The sequence below is a fragment of the Coregonus lavaretus genome (genome assembly GCF_964263955.1).
Source record: "Coregonus lavaretus genome assembly, chromosome: 3".
Taxonomy (NCBI): Eukaryota; Metazoa; Chordata; class Actinopteri; order Salmoniformes; family Salmonidae; genus Coregonus; species Coregonus lavaretus.
This window is the reverse complement of record NC_139990.1, coordinates 41,894,376-41,907,219: the sequence shown is the minus strand read 5'-3', so window position 1 is coordinate 41,907,219 and position 12,844 is coordinate 41,894,376. Positions and strand designations below refer to the sequence as shown.

The window sequence follows — 12,844 nt, the reverse complement described above, 5'->3', positions numbered from 1 at the left end:
AATCCTGGTAACTATAGTTATTGTTTCATATAACTGACTGTAAATCCTGGTAACTGTAGAATAGGAGGTAGTTCAGTTCAATTATTCCTATCAGGCAGAACACCTCCGATGGTGCCTCCAATGCCAGTAATCAGCTAAGTCTCTTAGGGTTGGGCTGGTGCCCACACAAACACACACACACACACTCACACACACACTCACACACACACACACTCACACACACACACTCACTCTCTCTTTAGCTTGGGCCGTCATTGTGCCAACACTCTCAGTACAGGGGGCGGCTCTGAATGCTCCTTAATCTCCAAATCCCTTGAAAGACATAAAGCCAACTCTGACTGACTATACGACTAAAGCCATCCATGAATCAAATCCTACTCTCACTTGTGTAACTAAGCCATAAAGCCTGCATAACTGTGCCAAGGGGTTAGGACTCAGGACTTAAAGGAAAACTCCATCCAAAAACGATATGTTTGCATTTGTTTCATTAGTCAATTTTTTATATAGTCCCAAAATGTTTTGCATGTCAGCAATCAATTTTTCAAGATATATAACTTTCAAAATACCAAAACAACCCACAATGTGGATCCATCCAGGCAGGGCTGCTATTGTTCTACAGTTCAGTCATTTAAAGTATGCAGTGTGTGTATGCATGTGTGTGTGTGTGTGTGTGTGTACGCTGTTGTGTGCGTGTGTGTGTGTGTGTATTGTTATGATGTGGGGGAAGGTTTATGTTAGGACATAGACAAACACACTACCATGATACACTTCCACACTTCAACCCCAGGTGGCAACACCAACCGGGTCATGGCTGGGTTCTGCCAGGCAGCCTTGATAATTCCTCAGGTGCGAGCGATCAAGTTGATTCTGAGAGAGGAAGCCAGAAGCCTCTCAGACAGTTTTTCTTAGTTTCTTTGTGTTAGTCAAACTCTTTAGTTAGGCCCGCCTCTTTGTGTTAGTCAACCTCTTTAGTTAGGCCCGCCTCTTTGTGTTAGTCAAATTATTTAGTTAGGCCCACCTCTTTGTAGTTTTCTTAGTGTATTTTGGGTCACCATTTTGAACGAAGACTAATCTGCTTGGACAGGCCAACCAAGCGAGTCCTGACTGAGGTGGCCCTGGACCTAAGGTAAGGTTGCTGTCTCCTGGGCACGTGTACATACAACACGGTCCTCATACGCTGATTTCTCACATAGATGCACATCTTAAAATCAGGTTACAGACCATGTAGCTAGGCCTACGAAGAACCCTAGACACTCCTCCCAGTCGCTCGTCCCTCCACCATTCTGTCTTGTAGGATGTGGAACTCCTATTCAAATATAGAGCATCCGCCATTCAAAAAATATCTCTGTGCTCTCGTATGACTCTCCATGAAATAGGCAGAATAACTAGCTAGCTACATTTTAACAAACGTTGATAGTGATTTAATAATTTGCAATTGTGAGAAAATAAAAACAAAGCGGTGGCTATCTCCTGCACACATTCTGTGCCAGGATGTTGGTCGCCAGGCAGTGACTTGATCAGCTGTGTAGCTAACTGTTGTAGCTAGCTTACTGACATAACTAGCTAGCTAGTCAGCTAGCTCCTCCTTCACTGACATAAAAAGCTTGCTTACCCTGTTTAAATTACCCTGAAGTTGTAGACATGCAGCCCCGCAATTAAGACGAACTGACTGTTAGCAAAAATCAGTCCATAGATCAGTATGTTTCTCCGTGATCGTATTTTTGGGGTCTGACTCGGGAGGAACAGCTGCTTCATGAAAACTCATAATAACATTAGCATTAGCATTACTTGCTACAGTAGCTTGCTAGCTAGCTTTTGTTGGAAGATTCAACATTGTGTGTTCAGTACTAAGTAGATAGCTGGTTGGTTAGCAGCATCGTTTCAGTAAAATATCATTTCAGTGACTGGCTCGGCTGTTTTATGCTAGTTTTCGTGCACATAGTCAAACTTCAGAAATACTGCTCATTGAAGCACAATAAACCTTAGCTACAGTGAGGGAAAAAAGTATATGATCCCCTGCTGATTTTGTACGTTTGCCCACTGACAAAGAAATGATCAGTCTATAATCTTAATGGTAGGTTTATTTGAACAGTGAGAGACAGAATAACAACAACAAAATCCAGAAAAACGCATGTCAAAAATGTTATAAATTGATATGCATTTTAATGAGGGAAATAAGTATTTGACCCCCTCTCAATCAGAAAGATTTCTGGCTTCCAGGTATCTTTTATACAGGTAACGAGCTGAGATTAGGAGCACACTCTTAAAGGGAGTGCTCCTAATCTCAGCTTGTTACCTGTATAAAAGACAACTGTCCACAGAAGCAATCAATCAATCAGATTCCAAACTCTCCACCATGGCCAAGACCAAAGAGCTCTCCAAGGATGTCAGGGACAAGATTGTAGACCTACACAAGGCTGGAATGGGCTACAAGACCATCGCCAAGCAGTTTGGTGAGAAGGTGACAACAGTTGGTGCGATTATTCGCCAATGGAAGAAACACAAAAGAACTGTCAATCTCCCTCGGCCTGGGACTCCATGCAAGATCTCACCTCGTGGAGTTGCAATGATCATGAGAATGGTGAGGAATCAGCCCAGAACTACACGGGAGGATCTTGTCAATGATCTCAAGGGAGCTGGGACCATAGTCACCAAGAAAACAATTGGTAACACACTACGCTGTGAAGGACTGAAATCCTGCAGCGCCCGCAAGGTCCCCCTGCTCAAGAAAGCACATATACATGCCGTCTGAAGTTTGCCAATTAACATCTGAATCATTCAGAGGAGAACTGGGTGAAAGTGTTGTGGTCAGATGAGACCAAAATCAAGCTCTTTGGCATCAACTCAACTCGCCGTGTTTGGAGGAGGAGGAATGCTGCCTATGACCCCAAGAACACCATCCCCACCGTCAAACATGGAGGTGGAAACATTATGCTTTGGGGGTGTTTTTCTGCTAAGGGGACAGGACAACTTCACCGCATCAAAGGGACGATGGACGGGGCCATGTACCGTCAAATCTTGGGTGAGAACCTCCTTCCCTCAGCCAGGGCATTGAAAATGGGTCGTGGATGGGTATTCCAGCATGACAATGACCCAAAACACACGGCCAAGGCAACAAAGGAGTGGCTCAAGAAGAAGCACATTAAGGTCCTGGAGTGGCCTAGCCAGTCTCCAGACCTTAATCCCATAGACAATCTGTGGAGGAAGCTGAAGGTTCGAGTTGCCAAACGTCAGCCTGGAAACCTTAATGACTTGGAGAAGATCTGCAAAGAGGTGTGGGACAAAATCCCTCCTGAGATGTGTGCAAACCTGGTGGCCAACTACAAGAAACGTCTGACCTCTGTGATTGCCAACAAGGGTTTTGCCACCAAGTACTAAGTCATGTTTTGCAGAGGGGTCAAATACTTATTTCCCTCATTAAAATGCAAATCAATTTATAACATTTCTGACATGCGTTTTTCTGAATTTTTTTGTTGTTATTCTGTCTCTCACTGTTCAAATAAACCTAACATTAAAATTATAGACTGATCATGTCTTTGTCAGTGGGCAAATGTACAGAATCAGCAGAGGATCAAATTCTTTTTTCCCTCACTGTAGATGTAAAATGGGGCAACTAAGGCTTCCTCACCAAAAAAACGAACATTGACATATTTACTGTTTTAGCTTAGATTAATTCAGACAGTTTTGAAGCAGAAATGGGGTTCAGCAGACGATGTCACCTAGGTAATATTTTGAATGTTTTGTCCGTCCATTGTAGCCAGACTACTTCTGATCTATCGCATTATCCTTTGCGAGATACGAGACAGATCAGTGCAGGCGGAATCTGATGTAAGACAATGAACAAGTGCAGCAAAATTAGTAGGCTAGTTATTGGTTTTGTCCCAGTATGGCCTGTGCCAGCGGAGGAGAGGAATCCAGACAGAGGCAGGGTGTGGGTGGTGGGTGTGAATCCAGCGATGATGCAGTCTCTCTGGAGTTGGAGCCCTGCCTGCCTGCTCCCTGGTCAGCCCATTGTCCTGCTGTCACACAGACACAGGGCACGGGAAGAGCACAAAAACACTGCACGCTCTGCACTACACGGCCCAGCAAACTGGAAACAGCACGCTCTGCACTACACGGCCCAGCAAACTGGAAACAGCACACTGCACTACATGGCCCAGCAAACTGGAAACAGCACGCTCTGCACTACATGGCCCAGCAAACTGGAAACAGCACGCTCTGCACTACATGGCCCAGCAAACTGGAAACAGCACGCTCTGCACTACACAGCCCAGCAAACTGGAAACAGCACGCTCTGCACTACACGGCCCAGCAAACTGGAAACAGCACGCTCTGCACTACACGGCCCAGCAAACTGGAAACAGCACGCTCTGCACTACACGGCCCAGCAAACTGGAAACAGCACACTCTGCACTACACAGCCCAGCAAACTGGTAACAGCACGCTCTGCACTACACGGCCCAGCAAACTGGAAACAATATAGGGAATATGGTGCCATTTGGGCGGAAGCCTGGTCTGTTGAGGATGCGAGGTGAATATCGGACATATTCTCGCAGTTCTGGACAAAATTGTGATTTGTGATCCCCATTGCTGTCATAGGGTATGATTGGCTAGGATATAGATTGCACTACACAGCCTAGCAAACTGGAAACAGCGTGCTCTGCACTACACAGCCTAGCAAACTGGAAAGAGATTGCATCTCAGAGCCTGTACTGAGCCAACAGGCAGCCAACAGGCAGCAAGCAGGCAGCAAGCAGTCTACATACAGTACTATCCTGCTGCAACTCACTGCTGGCTTGTCTCTGATGATAGATAAGCAGGGTTGGGCCTGGTCGCTCCTAGGATGGGAGACAATTCTGATGTGCCACAGTCAAGAGAACCAGAGCTGATTATATTAAAGTGCTGAATACGTGAACATGACGACAAGGTGAACGGTGCATGGGACTTTTCATCCTATTATACAAGTGGAATCACACAGTACATTTCTTTTGTGTGCCGTTCACCAGTTTTAAATTAAAATGTCCTTTACAAAGTCACCAAAATGATTGATCTTCCTCTCAAATGTCAGCAATTGAATTTGCATTAATTCTCCTCTGTGTCGGAATCAGTGTCAGGTTCACCGTTCAGCTCAAGTCAGGACAAGACACTGAGCTTGTGTCCCAAATGGCCCTCATTCCCTTCATGGTGCACTACTTCTGACCTGGGACAATAGGGCTCCCGTCAAAAGTAGTGCACTATAAAGGGAATGTCTAGGGTGCCACTTGGGACACATCCTGAGACTGGGTTGGGAGCCTGGGCTGAGAGGAGGGCTGAGAGGAGGGCTGAGAGCTGAGAGGAGGGCTGAGGGCAGAGAGGAGGACTGAGGGCAGAGAGGAGGGCAGAGAGCTGAGAGGAGAGCTGAGAGGAGGGCTGAGAGGAGGGCAGAGAGGAGGGCTGAGAGGAGGGCTGAGAGGAGGACTGAGGGCAGAGAGGAGGGCAGAGAGGAGGGCTGAGAGGAGGGCTGAGAGGAGGGCTGAGAGGAGATTTGAGGGCAGAGAGGAGGGCAGAGAGCTGAGAGGAGGGCAGAGAGCTGAGAGGAGGGCTGAGGGCAGAGAGGAGGGCTGAGAGGAGGGCTGAGGGCAGAGAGGAGGGTTGAGGGCAGAGAGGAGGGTTGAGGGCAGAGAGGAGGGCTGAGGGCTGAGTGGAGGGCTGAGGGCAGAGAGGAGGGCTGAGGGGAGGGTTGAGGGCTGAGAGGAGGAATGAGGGCAGAGAGGAGGGCTGAGGGCAGAGAGGAGGGTTGAGGGCAGAGAGGAGGTTTGAGGTCAGAGAGCTGAGTGGAGGGCTGAGGGCAGAGAGGAGGGCTGAGGGGAGGTTTGAGGGCAGAGAGGAGGGCTGAGTGGAGGGCTGAGGGCTGAGTGGAAAGTTGAGGGCAGAGAGGAGGTTTGAGGTCAGAGAGCTGAGTGGAGGGCTGAGGGCTGAGTGGAGGGCTGAGGGCAGAGAGGTGGGCTGAGGGGAGGGTTGAGGGCTGAGAGGAGGGCTGAGTGGAGGGCTGAGAGGAGGGCTGAGGGCTGAGTGGAAAGTTGAGGGCAGAGAGGAGGGTTGAGGGCAGAGAGGAGGGTTGAGAGCTGAGTGGAGGACTGAGGGCTGAGAGGAGGGCTGAGGGCTGAGAGGAGGGCAGAGAGGAGGGTTGAGGGCAGAGAGGAGGGTTGAGGGCAGAGAGGAGGGTTGAGGGCAGAGAGGAGGGCTGAGGGGAGGGTTGAGGGCTGAGAGGAGGGCTGAGTGGAGGGCTGAGGGCTGAGTGGAGGACTGAGGGCAGAGAGGAGGGTTGAGGGCTGAGGGCAGAGAGGAGGGTTGAGGGCAGAGAGGAGGGCTGAGGGGAGGGTTGAGGGCTGAGTGGAGGGCTGAGGGCAGAGAAGAGGGCTGAGAGGAGGGCTGAGAGGAGGGCTGAGGGCAGAGAGGAGGGCTGAGGGCAGAGAGGAGGGTTGAGGGCAGAGAGGAGGGTTGAGGGCAGAGAGGAGGGTTGAGGGCAGAGAGGAGGGTTGAGAGCTGAGTGGAGGGCTGAGGGCAGAGAGCTGAGTAGAGGGCTGAGGGGAGAGAGGAGGGCTGAGGGCAGAGAGGAGGGCTGAGAGCAGAGAGGAGGGCTGAGGGCTGAGTGGAGGGCTGAGGGCAGAGAGGAGGGCTGAGTGGAGGGCAGAGAGGAGGGCTGAGAGGAGGGCTGAGAGGAGGACTGAGGGCAGAGAGGAGGGCAGAGAGGAGGGCTGAGAGGAGGGCTGAGAGGAGGGCTGAGAGGAGATTTGAGGGCAGAGAGGAGGGCAGAGAGCTGAGAGGAGGGCAGAGAGCTGAGAGGAGGGCTGAGGGCAGAGAGGAGGGCTGAGAGGAGGGCTGAGGGCAGAGAGGAGGGTTGAGGGCAGAGAGGAGGGTTGAGGGCAGAGAGGAGGGCTGAGGGCTGAGTGGAGGGCTGAGGGCAGAGAGGAGGGCTGAGGGGAGGGTTGAGGGCTGAGAGGAGGAATGAGGGCAGAGAGGAGGGCTGAGGGCAGAGAGGAGGGTTGAGGGCAGAGAGGAGGTTTGAGGTCAGAGAGCTGAGTGGAGGGCTGAGGGCAGAGAGGAGGGCTGAGGGGAGGTTTGAGGGCAGAGAGGAGGGCTGAGTGGAGGGCTGAGGGCTGAGTGGAAAGTTGAGGGCAGAGAGGAGGTTTGAGGTCAGAGAGCTGAGTGGAGGGCTGAGGGCTGAGTGGAGGGCTGAGGGCAGAGAGGTGGGCTGAGGGGAGGGTTGAGGGCTGAGAGGAGGGCTGAGTGGAGGGCTGAGAGGAGGGCTGAGGGCTGAGTGGAAAGTTGAGGGCAGAGAGGAGGGTTGAGGGCAGAGAGGAGGGTTGAGAGCTGAGTGGAGGACTGAGGGCTGAGAGGAGGGCTGAGGGCTGAGAGGAGGGCAGAGAGGAGGGCTGAGAGGGCTGAAGGGAGGGCTGAGGGCAGAGAGGAGGGCAGAGAGGAGGACTGAGGGCAGAGAGGAGGGCAGAGAGCTGAGAGGAGGGCTGAGAGGAGGGCTGAGAGGAGGACTGAGGGCAAAGAGGAGGGCAGAGAGGAGGGCAGAGAGGAGGGCTGAGAGGAGGGCAGAGAGGAGGGCTGAGAAGAGGGCTGAAGGTAGGGCTGAGGGCAGAGAGGAGGACTGAGGGCAGAGAGGAGGGCAGAGAGCTGAGAGGAGGGCTGAGAGGAGGGCTGAGAGGAGGGCTGAGGGCAGAGAGGAGGGCAGAGAGGAGGGCAGAGAGGAGGGCAGAGAGGAGGGCAGAGAGCTGAGAGGAGGGCTGAGAGGAGGGCTGAGAGGAGGGTTGAGGGCTGAGAGGAGGGTTGAGGGCAGAGAGGAGGGTTGAGGGCTGAGGGCAGAGAGGAGGGCAGAGAGGAGGGCTGAGGGGAGGGTTGAGGGCTGGGAGGAGGGCAGAGTGGAGGGCTGAGAGGAGGGCTGAGGGCTGAGTGGAGGGCTGAGGGCAGAGAGGAGGGTTGAGGGCAGAGAGGAGGGTTGAGGGCAGAGAGGAGGGTTGAGAGCTGAGTGGAGGGCTGGCAGAGAAGAGGGCTGAGTGCTTAGTGGAGGGCTGAGGGCTGGGAGGAGGGCTGAGGGCTGAGTGGAGGGCTGAGAGGAGGGCTGAGGGCTGAGTGGAGGGCTGAGGGCAGAGAGGAGGGCTGCGAGGAGGGCTGAGGGCAGAGAGGAGGGTTGAGGGCAGAGAGGAGAGTTGAGGGTTGAGGGCAGAGAGGAGGGTTGAGGGCAGAGAGGAGGGTTGAGAGCTGAGTGGAGGGCTGGCAGAAAATAGGGCTGAGGGCTTAGTGGAGGGCTGAGGGCTGGGAGGAGGGCTGAGGGCTGTGAGGAGGGCTGAGTGGAGGGCTGAGAGGAGGGCTGAGGGCTGAGTGGAGGGCTGAGGGCAGAGAGGAGGGCTGAGGGCAGAGAGGAGGGCTGAGGGCTGAATGGTGGGCTGAGGGCTGAGTGGAGGGCTGAGGGGAGGGTTGAGGGCTGAGAGGAGGGCTGAGTGGAGGGCTGAGAGGAGGGCTGAGGGCTGAGTGGAGGGCTACGGGCTGAGTGGAGGGCTGAGGGCAGAGAGGAGGGTTGAGGGCAGAGAGCTGAGTGGAGGGCTGGCAGAGAAGAGGGCTGAGGGCTGAGTGGAGGGCTGAGGGCTGAGAGGAGGGCTGAGAGGAGGACTGAGGGCAGAGAGCTGAGAGGAGGGCTGAGAGGAGGGCAGAGAGGAGGGCTGAGAGGAGGGCTGAGGGCAGAGAGGAGGGCTGAGAGGAGGGCAGAGAGGAGGGCTGAGGGCAGAGAGGAGGGCTGAGGGCTGAGTGGAGGGCTGAGGGGAGGGTTGAGGGCTGAGAGGAGGGCTGAGTGGAGGGCTGAGTGGAGGGCTGAGGGCAGAGAGGAGGGTTGAGGGCAGAGAGGAGGGTTGAGAGCTGAGTGGAGGGCTGGCAGAGAAGAGGGCTGAGGGCTGAGTGGAGGGCTGAGGGCTGAGAGGAGGGCTGAGGGGAGGGCTGAGGGCAGAGAGGAGGGCAGAGAGGAGGACTGAGAGGAGGGCAGAGAGGAGGGCTGAGAGGAGGGCTGAGAGGAGGGCTGAGGGCAGAGAGGAGGGCTGAGAGGAGGACTGAGGGCAGAGAGGAGGGCTGAGAGGAGGGCAGAGAGGAGGGCTGAGAGGAGGGCTGAGAGGAGGGCAGAGAGGAGGGCTGAGAGGAGGGCTGAGAGGAGGGCAGAGAGGAGGGCTGAGGGCAGAGAGGAGGGCAGAGAGCTGAGAGGAGGGCTGAGGGCAGAGAGGAGGGCAGAGAGGAGGGCTGAGAGGAGGGCTGAGAGGAGGGTTGAGGGCAGAGAGGAGGGTTGAGGGCAGAGAGGAGGGTTGAGGGCAGAGAGGAGGGCTGAGGGGAGGGTTGAGGGCTGAGAGGAGGGCTGAGTGGAGGGCTGAGGGCTGAGTGGAGGACTGAGGGCAGAGAGGAGGGTTGAGGGCTGAGGGCAGAGAGGAGGGTTGAGGGCAGAGAGGAGGGCTGAGGGGAGGGTTGAGGGCTGAGTGGAGGGCTGAGGGCAGAGAAGAGGGCTGAGAGGAGGGCTGAGAGGAGGGCTGAGGGCAGAGAGGAGGGCTGAGGGCAGAGAGGAGGGTTGAGGGCAGAGAGGAGGGTTGAGGGCAGAGAGGAGGGTTGAGGGCAGAGAGGAGGGTTGAGAGCTGAGTGGAGGGCTGAGGGCAGAGAGCTGAGTGGAGGGCTGAGGGGAGAGAGGAGGGCTGAGGGCAGAGAGGAGGGCTGAGAGCAGAGAGGAGGGCTGAGGGCTGAGTGGAGGGCTGAGGGCAGAGAGGAGGGCTGAGTGGAGGGCTGAGGGCAGAGAGGAGGGTTGAGGGCAGAGAGGAGAGATGAGGGCAGAGAGGAGGGCAGAGAGGAGGGCAGAGAGCTGAGAGGAGGGCTGAGGGCAGAGAGGAGGGCTGAGAGGAGGGCTGAGAGGAGGGTTGAGGGCAGAGAGGAGGGTTGAGGGCAGAGAGGAGGGTTGAGGGCTGAGGGCAGAGAGGTGCGTTGAGGGCAGAGAGGAGGGCTGAGAGGAGGGCAGAGAGGAGGGCTGAGGGCAGAGAGGAGGGCTGAGGGCTGAGTGGAGGGCTGAGGGCTGAGTGGAGGGCTGAGGGGAGGGTTGAGGGCTGAGTGGAGGGCTGAGGGCAGAGAGGAGGGTTAAGGGCAGAGAGGAGGGTTGAGGGCAGAGAGGAGGGTTGAGAGCTGAGTGGAGGGCTGGCAGAGAAGAGGGCTGAGGGCTGAATGGAGGGCTGAGGGCTGAGAGGAGGGCTGAGGGCTGTGAGGAGGGCTGAGTGGAGGGCTGAGAGGAGGGCTGAGGGCTGAGTGGAGGGCTGAGGGGAGGGCTGAGGGCAGAGAGGAGGGTTGAGGGCAGAGAGGAGGGTTGAGGGCAGAGAGGAGGGTTGAGGGCAGAGAGGAGGGCTGAGGGCTGAGTGGAGGGCTGAGGGCAGAGAGGAGGGCTGAGGGGAGGGTTGAGGGCTGAGAGGAGGAATGAGGGCAGAGAGGAGGGCTGAGGGCAGAGAGGAGGGTTGAGGGCAGAGAGGAGGTTTGAGGTCAGAGAGCTGAGTGGAGGGCTGAGGGCAGAGAGGAGGGCTGAGGGGAGGTTTGAGGGCAGAGAGGAGGGCTGAGTGGAGGGCTGAGGGCTGAGTGGAAAGTTGAGGGCAGAGAGGAGGTTTGAGGTCAGAGAGCTGAGTGGAGGGCTGAGGGCTGAGTGGAGGGCTGAGGGCAGAGAGGTGGGCTGAGGGGAGGGTTGAGGGCTGAGAGGAGGGCTGAGTGGAGGGCTGAGAGGAGGGCTGAGGGCTGAGTGGAAAGTTGAGGGCAGAGAGGAGGGTTGAGGGCAGAGAGGAGGGTTGAGAGCTGAGTGGAGGACTGAGGGCTGAGAGGAGGGCTGAGGGCTGAGAGGAGGGCAGAGAGGAGGGCTGAGAGGGCTGAAGGGAGGGCTGAGGGCAGAGAGGAGGGCAGAGAGGAGGACTGAGGGCAGAGAGGAGGGCAGAGAGCTGAGAGGAGGGCTGAGAGGAGGGCTGAGAGGAGGACTGAGGGCAAAGAGGAGGGCAGAGAGGAGGGCAGAGAGGAGGGCTGAGAGGAGGGCAGAGAGGAGGGATGAGAGGAGGGCTGAAGGTAGGGCTGAGGGCAGAGAGGAGGACTGAGGGCAGAGAGGAGGGCAGAGAGCTGAGAGGAGGGCTGAGAGGAGGGCTGAGAGGAGGGCTGAGGGCAGAGAGGAGGGCAGAGAGGAGGGCAGAGAGGAGGGCAGAGAGGAGGGCAGAGAGCTGAGAGGAGGGCTGAGAGGAGGGCTGAGAGGAGGGTTGAGGGCTGAGAGGAGGGTTGAGGGCAGAGAGGAGGGTTGAGGGCTGAGGGCAGAGAGGAGGGCAGAGAGGAGGGCTGAGGGGAGGGTTGAGGGCTGGGAGGAGGGCAGAGTGGAGGGCTGAGAGGAGGGCTGAGGGCTGAGTGGAGGGCTGAGGGCAGAGAGGAGGGTTGAGGGCAGAGAGGAGGGTTGAGGGCAGAGAGGAGGGTTGAGAGCTGAGTGGAGGGCTGGCAGAGAAGAGGGCTGAGTGCTTAGTGGAGGGCTGAGGGCTGGGAGGAGGGCTGAGGGCTGAGTGGAGGGCTGAGAGGAGGGCTGAGGGCTGAGTGGAGGGCTGAGGGCAGAGAGGAGGGCTGCGAGGAGGGCTGAGGGCAGAGAGGAGGGTTGAGGGCAGAGAGGAGAGTTGAGGGTTGAGGGCAGAGAGGAGGGTTGAGGGCAGAGAGGAGGGTTGAGAGCTGAGTGGAGGGCTGGCAGAAAATAGGGCTGAGGGCTTAGTGGAGGGCTGAGGGCTGGGAGGAGGGCTGAGGGCTGTGAGGAGGGCTGAGTGGAGGGCTGAGAGGAGGGCTGAGGGCTGAGTGGAGGGCTGAGGGCAGAGAGGAGGGCTGAGGGCAGAGAGGAGGGCTGAGGGCTGAATGGTGGGCTGAGGGCTGAGTGGAGGGCTGAGGGGAGGGTTGAGGGCTGAGAGGAGGGCTGAGTGGAGGGCTGAGAGGAGGGCTGAGGGCTGAGTGGAGGGCTACGGGCTGAGTGGAGGGCTGAGGGCAGAGAGGAGGGTTGAGGGCAGAGAGGAGGATTGAGAGCTGAGTGGAGGGCTGGCAGAGAAGAGGGCTGAGGGCTGAGTGGAGGGCTGAGGGCTGAGAGGAGGGCTGAGAGGAGGACTGAGGGCAGAGAGCTGAGAGGAGGGCTGAGAGGAGGGCAGAGAGGAGGGCTGAGAGGAGGGCTGAGGGCAGAGAGGAGGGCTGAGAGGAGGGCAGAGAGGAGGGCTGAGGGCAGAGAGGAGGGCTGAGGGCTGAGTGGAGGGCTGAGGGGAGGGTTGAGGGCTGAGAGGAGGGCTGAGTGGAGGGCTGAGTGGAGGGCTGAGGGCAGAGAGGAGGGTTGAGGGCAGAGAGGAGGGTTGAGAGCTGAGTGGAGGGCTGGCAGAGAAGAGGGCTGAGGGCTGAGTGGAGGGCTGAGGGCTGAGAGGAGGGCTGAGGGGAGGGCTGAGGGCAGAGAGGAGGGCAGAGAGGAGGACTGAGAGGAGGGCAGAGAGGAGGGCTGAGAGGAGGGCTGAGAGGAGGGCTGAGGGCAGAGAGGAGGGCTGAGAGGAGGACTGAGGGCAGAGAGGAGGGCTGAGAGGAGGGCAGAGAGGAGGGCTGAGAGGAGGGCTGAGAGGAGGGCAGAGAGGAGGGCTGAGAGGAGGGCTGAGAGGAGGGCAGAGAGGAGGGCTGAGGGCAGAGAGGAGGGCAGAGAGCTGAGAGGAGGGCTGAGGGCAGAGAGGAGGGCTGAGAGGAGGGCTGAGAGGAGGGTTGAGGGCAGAGAGGAGGGTTGAGGGCAGAGAGGAGGGTTGAGGGCAGAGAGGAGGGC

The 12,844-nt window shown here is 57.0% G+C and overlaps 1 protein-coding gene across 1 annotated transcript in view; it reads right to left on the bottom strand.

Annotated features, from left to right (window-relative positions):
* The window catches only part of deptor (DEP domain containing MTOR-interacting protein), an 82,451-nt gene that overhangs the window by 34,170 nt on the left and 35,437 nt on the right, over positions 1 to 12,844 (bottom strand). The window lies entirely within an intron of this gene.